Here is a 9,995-nt window from a genome sequence, read left to right as displayed (position 1 = left end):
ACGGGAACATAACTCGAACAAATGTGCAATCCTGAAATGTTTCAAATTTTTTTCCACAGTTTAAGGGACTAAAATTAGGGACTGTGCCCCAATTTCGTCGAATACGCGCGCGGGAATTTTGTTTTACGAAAGTTTTCGCCCAAATTGTTCGTAGAGCTGCTTGACGGGAACATAACTCGAACAAATGTACAGTCTTGAAATTGTTCGTAGAGCTGCTTGACGGGAACATAACTCGAACAAATGTGCTGTTCTGAAATGTTCCAAATTTTTGTCCACAGTTTAAGGGACTAAAATTAGTGACTGTGCCCCAGTTTCGTCGAATTCGCGCGCAGGAATTTTGTTTTACGAACGTTTCGCCCAAATTGTTCGTAGAGCTGCTTGACAGGAACATAACTCGAACAAATGTGCAGTTCTGAAATGTTCCAAATTTTTGTCCACAGTTTGAGGGACTAAAATTAGGGACTGTGCCCCAGTTTCGTCGAATTCGCGCGCAAGAATTTTGTTTTATAATCGTTTTGCCCAAATTTTTCGTAGAGCTGCTCGACGGGAACATAACTCGAACAAATGTGCAGTCCTGAAATGTTCCAAATTTTTGTCCAAAGTTTAAGGAACTAAAATTAGGGACTGTGCCCCAGTTTCGTCGAATTCGCGCGCAAGAATTTTGTTTTACGAAAGTTTCACCCAAATTGTTCGTAGAGCTGCTTGACGGGAACATAACTCGAACAAATGTGCAGTCTTGAAATTGTTCGTAGAGCTGCTTGACGGGAACATAACTCGAACAAATGTGCAGTCTTGAAATTGTTCGTAGAGCTGCTTAACGGGAACATAACTCGAACAAATGTGCAGTCTTGAAATTGTTCGTAGAGCTGCTTGACGGGAACATAACTCGAACAAATGTGCAGTCCTGAAATGTGCCAAATTTTTGTCCACAGTTTAAGGGACTAAAATTAGGGACTGTGCCCCAGTTTCGTCGAATTCGCGCGCACGTATTTTTTTTACGAAAGTTTCGTCCAAATTGTTCGTAGAGCTGCTTGACGGGAACATAACTCGAACAAATGTGCAGTCTTGAAATGTTCCAAATTTTTTTCCACAGTTTAAGGGACTAAAATTAGGTACTGTGCCCCAGTTTCGTCGAATACGCGCGCAGGAAATTTGTTTTACGAACGTTTCGCCCAAATTGTTCGTAGAGCTGCTTGACAGGAACATAACTCGAACAAATGTGCAGTTCTGAAATGTTCCAAATTTTTGTCCACAGTTTAAGGGACTAAAATTAGGGACTGTGCCCCAGTTTCGTCGAATTCGCGCGCAAGAATTTTGTTTTACGAAAGTTTCACCCAAATTGTTCGTAGAGCTGCTTGACGGGAACATAACTCGAACAAATGTGCAGTCTTGAAATTGTTCGTAGAGCTGCTTGACAGGAACATAACTCGAACAAATGTGCAGTTCTGAAATGTTCCAAATTTTTGTCCACAGTTTAAGGGAATAAAATTAGTGACTGTGCCCCAGTTTCGTCGAATTCGCACGCAGGAATTTGTTTTACGAACGTTTCGCCCAAATTGTTCGTAGAGCTGCTTGACGGGATCACAACTCGAACAAAAGTGCAGTCTTGAAATTGTTCGTAGAGCTGCTTGACGGGAACATAACTCGAACAAATGTGCAATATTGAAAAGTTCCAAATTTTTGTCCACAGTTTAAGGGACTAAATTTAGGGACTGTGCCCTAGTTTCGTCGAATTCGCGGGCAGGAATTTTGTTTTACGAACGTTTCGCCCAAATTGTTAGTAGAGCTGCTTGACGGGAACATAATTCGAACAAATGTGCAGTCCTGGAATGTTCCAAATTTTTGTCCACAGTTTAAGGGACTAAAATTAGGGACTTTGCCCCAGTTTCGTCGAATTCGCGCGCAGGAATTTTGTTTTACGAAAGTTTCGCCCAAATTGTTCGTAGAGCTGCTCGACGGGAACATAACTCGAACAAATTAGAAGTCCTGAAATGTTTCAAATTTTTGTCCACAGTTTAAGGGACTCAAATTAGGGACTGTACCCCAGTTTCGTCGAATTCGCGAGCAGGAATTTTGTTTTACGATAGTTTCGCCCAAATTGTTCGTAGAGCTGCTCGACAGGAACAGAACTCGAACAAATGAGCAGTCGTGACATTTTCCAAATTTTTGTCCACAGTTTAAGGGACTAAAATTAGGGACTGTGCCCCAGTTTCGACGAATTCGCGCGCAGGAATTTTGTTTTACGAAAGTTTCACCCAAATTGTTCGTAGAGTTGCTTGACGGGAACATAACTCGAACAAATGTGCAGTCTTGAAATTGTTCGTAGAGCTGCTTGACGGGAACATAACTCGAACAAATGTGCAATCCTGAAATGTTTCAAATTTTTGTCCACAGTTTAAGGGACTAAAATTAAGGACTGTGCCCTAGTTTCGTCGAATTCGCGCGCAAGAATTATTTTTACGAAAGTTTCACCCAAATTGTTCGTAGAGCTGCTTGACGGGAACATAACTCGAACAAATGAGCAGTCTTGAAATTGTTCGTAGAGCTGCTTGACGGGAACATAACTCGAACAAATGTGCAGATCTGAAATGTTCCAAATTTTTGTCCACAGTTTAAGGGACTAAAATTAGTGACTGTGCCCCAGTTTCGTCGAATTCGCGCGCCTGAATTTTGTTTTACGAACGTTTCGCCCAAATTGTTCGTAGAGCTGCTTGACAGGAACATAACTCGAACAAATGTGCAGTCTTGAAATTGTTCATGGAGCTGCTTGACGGGAACATAACTCGAACAAATGTACAGTCTTGAAATGTTCCAAATTTTTGTCCACAGTTTAAGGGACTAAAATTAGGGAGTGTGCCCCAGTTTTGTCGAATTCGCGCGCAGGAATTTTGTTTTACGAACGTTTCGCCCAAATTGTTCGTAGAGCTGCTTGACAGGAACTTAACTCGAACAAATGTGCAGTCTTGAAATGTTCCAAATTTTTGTCCACAGTTTAAGGGACTAAAATTAGGGACTGTGCCCCAGTTTTGTCGAATACGCGCGCAGGAATTTGGTTTTACGAACGTTTCGCCCAAATTGTTCGTAGAGCTGCTCGACGGGAACAGAACTCGAACAAATGTGCAGTCCTGAAATGTTCCAAATTTTTGTCCACAGTTTAAGGGACTAAAATTAGGGATTGTGCCCCAGTTTCGTCGAATTCGCGAGCAGGAATTTTGTTTTATAAACGTTTCGCCCAAATTGTTCGTAGAGCTGCTCGACGGGAACATAACTCGAACAAATTTGCAGTCCTGAAATGTTCCAAATTTTTGTCCACAGTTTAAGGGACTAAAATTAGGCACTGTGCCCCAGTTTGGTCGAATTCGCGCGCAAGAATTTTGTTTTATAAACGTTTCGCCCAAATTGTTCGTAGAGCTGCTCGACGGGAACATAACTCGAACAAATGTACAGTCCTGGAATGTTCCAAATTTTTGTCCACAGTTTAAGGGACTAAAATTAGGGACTGTGCCCCAGTTTCGTCGAATTCGCGCGCACGTATTTTGTTTTACGAAAGTTTCGCCCAAATTGTTCGTAGAGCTGTTTGACGGGAACATAACTCGAACAAATGTGCAGTCTTGAAATTGTTCGTAGAGCTGCTTGACGGGAACATAACTCGAACAAATGTGCAGTCCTGAAATGTTCCAAATTTTTGTCCACAGTTTAAGGGACTAAAATTAGGGACAGTGCCCCAGTTTCGTCGAATACGCGCGCAGAAATTTTGTTTTACGAACGTTTCGCCCAAATTGTTCGTAGAGTTGCTTGACGGGAACATAACTCGAACAAATGTGCAGTCTTGAAATGTTCCAAATTTTTGTCCACAGTTTAAGGGACTAAAATTAGGGACTGTGCCCCAGTTTCGTCGAATACGCGCGCGGGAATTTTGTTTTACGAACGTTTAGCCCAAATTGTTCGTAGAGCTGCTTGACGTGAACATAACTCGAACAAATGTGCAGTCTTGAAATGTTCCAAATTTTTGTCCACAGTTTAAGGGACTAAAATTAGGGACTGTGCCCTAGTTTTGTTGAATACGCGTGCAGGAATTTTGTTTTACGAACGTTTCGCCCAAATTGTTCGTAGAGCTGCTTGATGGGAACATAACTCGAACAAATGTGCAGTTCTGAAATGTTCCAAATTTTTGTCCACAGTTTAAGGGACTAAAATTAGGGACTGTGCCCCAGTTTCGTCGAATTCACGCGCAAGAATTTTGTTTTATCATCGTTTTGCCCAAATTTTTCGTAGAGCTGCTCGACGGGAACATAACTCGAACAAATGTGCAGTCCTGAAATGTTCCATATTTTTTTCCACAGTTTAAGGAACTAAAATTAGGGACTGTGCCCCAGTTTCGTCGAATTCGCGCGCAAGAATTTTGATGTACGAAAGTTTCACCCAAATTGTTCGTAGAGCTGCTTAACGGGAACATAACTCGAACAAATGTGCAGTCTTGAAATTGTTCGTAGAGCTGCTTGACGGAAACATAACTCGAACAAATGTGCAGTCCTGAAATGTTCCAAATTTTTGTCCACAGTTTAAGGGACTAAAATTAGGGACAGTGCCCCAGTTTCGTCTAATTCGCGCGCACGTATTTTGTTTTACGAAAGTTTCGCCCAAATTGTTCGTAGAGCTGCTTGACGGGAACATAACTCGAACAAATGTGCAGTCTTGAAATGTTCCAAATTTTTTTCCACAGTTTAAGGGACTAAAATTAGGGACTGTGCCCCAGTTTCGTCGAATACGCGCGCAGGAATTTTGTTTTACGAACGTTTCGCCCAAATTGTTCGTAGAGCTGCTTGACGGGAACATAACTCGAACAAATTTGCAGTCCTGAAATGTTACAAATTTTTGTCCATAGTTTAAGGGACTAAAATTAGGGACTGTGCCCCAGTTTCGTCGAATTCGCGCGCAGGAATTTTGTTTTATAAACGTTTTGCCCAAATTGTTCGTAGATCTGCTCGACGGGAACATAACTCGAACAAATGTGCAGTCCTGAAATGTTCCAAATTTTTGTCCACAGTTTAAGGGACTAAAATTAGGGACTGTGCCCCAGTTTCGTCGAATTCGCGCGCACGTATTTTGTTTTACGAAAGTTTCGCCCAAATTGTTCGTAGAGCTGTTTGACGGGAACATAACTCGAACAAATGTGCAGTCTTGAAATTGTTCGTAGAGCTGCTTGACGGGAACATAACTCGAACAAATGTGCAGTCCTGAAATGTTCCAAATTTTTGTCCACAGTTTAAGGGACTAAAATTAGGGACTGTGCCCCAGTTTCGTCGAATTCGCGCGCACGTATTTTGTTTTACGAAAGTTTCGCCCAAATTGTTCGTAGAGCTGCTTGACGGGAACATAACTCGAACAAATGTGCAGTCTTGAAATGTTCCAAATTTTTTTTCCACAGTTTAAGGGACTAAAATTAGGGATTGTGCCCCAGTTTCGTCGAATTTGCGCGCAAGAATTTTGTTTTACGAACGTTTCGCCCAAATTGTTCGTAGAACTGCTCGACGGGAACATAACTCGAACAAATGTGCAGTCCTGAAATGTTCCAAATTTTTGTCCACAGTTTAAGGGATTAAAATTAGGGACTGTGCCCCAGTTTCGTCGAATTCGCGCGCAAGAATTTTGTTTTACGAAAGTTTCACCCAAATTGTTCGTAGAGCTGCTTGACGGGAACATAACTCGAACAAATGTGCAGTCTTGAAATTGTTCGTAGAGCTGCTTAACGGGAACATAACTCGAACAAATGTGCAGTTCTGAAATGTTCCAAATTTTTGTCCACAGTTTAAGGGACTAAAATTAGTGACTGTGCCCCAGTTTCGTCGAATTCGCGCGCAGGAATTTTGTTTTACGAACGTTTCGCCCAAATTGTTCGTAGAGCTGCTTGACGGGAACATAACTCGAACAAAAGTGCAATATTGAAATGTTCCAAATTTTTGTCCACAGTTTAAGGGACTAAAATTAGGGACTGTGCCCTAGTTTCGTCGAATTCGCGCGCAGGAATTTTGTTTTATGAACGTTTCGCCCAAATTGTTCGTAGAGCTGCTTGACGGAAACATAATTCGAACAAATGTGCAGTCCTGGAATGTTCCAAATTTTTGTCCACTGTTTAAGGGACTAAAATTAGGGACTGTGCCCCAGTTTCGTCGAATTCGCGCGCAGGAATTTTGTTTTACGAAAGTTTCGCCCAAATTGTTTGTAGAGCTGCTCGACGGGAACATAACTCGAACAAATTAGCAGTCCTGAAATGTTTCCAATTTTTGTCCACAGTTTAAGGGACTAAAATTAGGGACTGTGCCTTAGTTTCGTCGAATTCGCGCGCAGGAATTTTGTTTTACGATAGTTTCGCCCAAATTGTTCGTAGAGCTGCTCGGTAGGAACAGAACTCGAACAAATGAGCAATCGTGACATTTTCCAAATTTTTGTCCACAGTTTAAGGGACTAAAATTAGGGACTGTGCCTCAGTTTCGCCGAATTCGCGCGCAGGAATTTTGTTTTACGAAAGTTTCACCCAAATTGTTCGTAGAGCTGCTTGACGGGAACATAACTCGAACAAATGTGCAGTCTTGAAATTGTTCGTAGAGCTGCTCGACAGGAACAGAACTCGAACAAATGAGCAGTACTGAAATTTTCCAAATTTTTGTCCACAGTTTAAGGGACTAAATTTAGGGACTGTGCCCCAGTTTCGTCGAATTCGCGCGCAGGAATTTTGTTTTACGAAAGTTTCACCCAAATTGTTCGTAGAGCTGCTTGACGGGAACATAACTCGAAAAATGTGCTGTCTTGAAATTGTTCGTAGAGCTGCTTGACGGGAACATAACTCGAACAAATGTGCAATCCTGAAATGTTTCAAATTTTTTTCCACAGTTTAAGGGACTAAAATTAGGGACTGTGCCCCAGTTTCGTCGAATACGCGCGCAGGAATTTTGTTTTACGAAAGTTTCGCCCAAATTGTTCGTAGAGCTGCTTGACGGGAACATAACTCGAACAAATGTGCAGTCTTGAAATTGTTCGTAGAGCTGCTTGACGGGAACATAACTCGAACAAATGTGCTGTTCTGAAATGTTCCAAATTTTTGTCCACAGTTTAAGGGACTAAAATTAGTGACTGTGCCCCAGTTTCGTCGAATTCGCGCGCAGGAATTTTGTTTTACGAACGTTTCGCCCAAATTGTTCGTAGAACTGCTCGACGGGAACATAACTCGAACAAATGTGCAGTCCTGAAATGTTCCAAATTTTTGTCCACAGTTTAAGGGATTAAAATTAGGGACTGTGCCCCAGTTTCGTCGAATTCGCGCGCAAGAATTTTGTTTTACGAAAGTTTCACCCAAATTGTTCGTAGAGCTGCTTGACGGGAACATAACTCGAACAAATGTGCAGTCTTGAAATTGTTCGTAGAGCTGCTTAACGGGAACATAACTCGAACAAATGTGCAGTTCTGAAATGTTCCAAATTTTTGTCCACAGTTTAAGGGACTAAAATTAGTGACTGTGCCCCAGTTTCGTCGAATTCGCGCGCAGGAATTTTGTTTTACGAACGTTTCGCCCAAATTGTTCGTAGAGCTGCTTGACGGGAACATAACTTGAACAAAAGTGCAATATTGAAATGTTCCAAATTTTTGTCCACAGTTTAAGGGACTAAAATTAGGGACTGTGCCCTAGTTTCGTCGAATTCGCGCGCAGGAATTTTGTTTTATGAACGTTTCGCCCAAATTGTTCGTAGAGCTGCTTGACGGAAACATAATTCGAACAAATGTGCAGTCCTGGAATGTTCCAAATTTTTGTCCACTGTTTAAGGGACTAAAATTAGGGACTGTGCCCCAGTTTCGTCGAATTCGCGCGCAGGAATTTTGTTTTACGAAAGTTTCGCCCAAATTGTTTGTAGAGCTGCTCGACAGGAACATAACTCGAACAAATTAGCAGTCCTGAAATGTTTCCAATTTTTGTCCACAGTTTAAGGGACTAAAATTAGGGACTGTGCCTTAGTTTCGTCGAATTCGCGCGCAGGAATTTTGTTTTACGATAGTTTCGCCCAAATTGTTCGTAGAGCTGCTCGACAGGAACAGAACTCGAACAAATGAGCAGTCCTGAAATTTTCCAAATTTTTGTCCACAGTTTAAGGGACTAAAATTAGGGACTGTGCCCCAGTTTCGTCGAATTCGCGCGCAGGAATTTTGTTTTACGAAAGTTTCACCCAAATTGTTCGTAGCGCTGCTTGACGGGAACATAACTCGAAAAATGTGCAGTCTTGAAATTGTTCGTAGAGCTGCTTGACGGGAACATAACTCGAACAAATGTGCAATCCTGAAATGTTTCAAATTTTTTTCCACAATTTAAGGGACTAAAATTAGGGACTGTGCCCCAGTTTCGTCGAATACGCGCGAAGGAATTTTGTTTTACGAAAGTTTCGCCCAAATTGTTCGTAGAGCTGCTTGACGGGAACATAACTCGAACAAAAGTGCAATATTGAAATGTTCCAAATTTTTGTCCACAGTTTAAGGGACTAAAATTAGGGACTGTGCCCTAGTTTCGTCGAATTCGCGCGCAGGAATTTTGTTTTATGAACGTTTCGCCCAAATTGTTCGTAGAGTTGCTTGACGGAAACATAATTCGAACAAATGTGCAGTCCTGGAATGTTTCAAATTTTTGTCCACTGTTTAAGTGACTAAAATTAGGGACTGTGCCCCAGTTTCGTCGAATTCGCGCGCAGGAATTTGGTTTTACGAAAGTTTCGCCCAAATTGTTTGTAGAGCTGCTCGACGGGAACATAACTCGAACAAATTAGCAGTCCTGAAATGTTTCAAATTTTTGTCCACAGTTTAAGGGACTAATATTAGGGACTGTGCCTTAGTTTCGTCGAATTCGCGCGCAGGAATTTTGTTTTACGATAGTTTCGCCCAAATTGTTCGTAGAGCTGCTCGACAGGATCAGAACTCGAACAAATGAGCAGTCCTGAAATTTTCCGAATTTTTGTCCACAGTTTAAGGGACTAAAATTAGGGACTGTGCCCCAGTTTCGTCGAATTCGCGCGCAGGAATTTTGTTTTACGAAAGTTTCACCCAAATTGTTCGTAGAGCTGCTTGACGGGAACATAACTCGAACAAATGTGCAGTCTTGAAATTGTTCGTAGAGCTGCTTGACGGGAACATAACTCGAACAAATGTGCTGTTCTGAAATGTTCCAAATTTTAGTCCACAGTTTAAGGGACTAAAATTAGTGACTGTGCCCCAGTTTCGTCGAATTCGCGCGCACGAATTTTGTTTTACGAACGTTTCGCCCAAAGTTTTCGTAGAGCTGCTCGACGGGAACATAACTGGAACAAATGTGCAGTCCTGAAATGTTCCAAATTTTTGTCCACTGTTTAAGGGACTAAAATTAGGGACTGTGCCCCAGTTTCGTCGAATTCGCGCGCAGGAATTTTGTTTTATGAACGTTTCGCCCAAATTGTTCGTAGAGCTGCTTGACGGAAACATAATTCGAACAAATGTGCAGTCCTGGAATGTTTCAAATTTTTGTCCACTGTTTAAGTGACTAAAATTAGGGACTGTGCTCCAGTTTCGTCGAATTCGCGCGCAGGAATTTTGTTTTACGAAAGTTTCGCCCAAATTGTTCGTAGAGCTGCTCGACGGGAACATAACTCGAACAAATTAGCAGTCCTGAAATGTTTCAAATTTTTGTCCACAGTTTAAGGGACTAAAATTTGGGACTGTGCCCCAGTTACGTCGAATTCGCGCGCAGCAATTTTGTTTTACGAAAGTTTCACCCAAATTGTTCGTAGAGCTGCTTGACGGGAACATAACTCGAAAAATGTGCAGTCTTGAAATTGTTCGTAGAGCTGCTTGACGGGAACATAACTCGAACAAATGTGCAATCCTGAAATGTTTCAAATTTTTTTCCACAATTTAAGGGACTAAAATTAGGGACTGTGCCCCAGTTTCGTCGAATACGCGCGCAGGAATTTTGTTTTACGAAA

This window comes from Lotus japonicus, chromosome 2 (assembly GCF_012489685.1).
Source record: "Lotus japonicus ecotype B-129 chromosome 2, LjGifu_v1.2".
NCBI classification, from domain to species: Eukaryota; Viridiplantae; Streptophyta; class Magnoliopsida; order Fabales; family Fabaceae; genus Lotus; species Lotus japonicus.
This window is presented reverse-complemented; position numbering follows the sequence as displayed.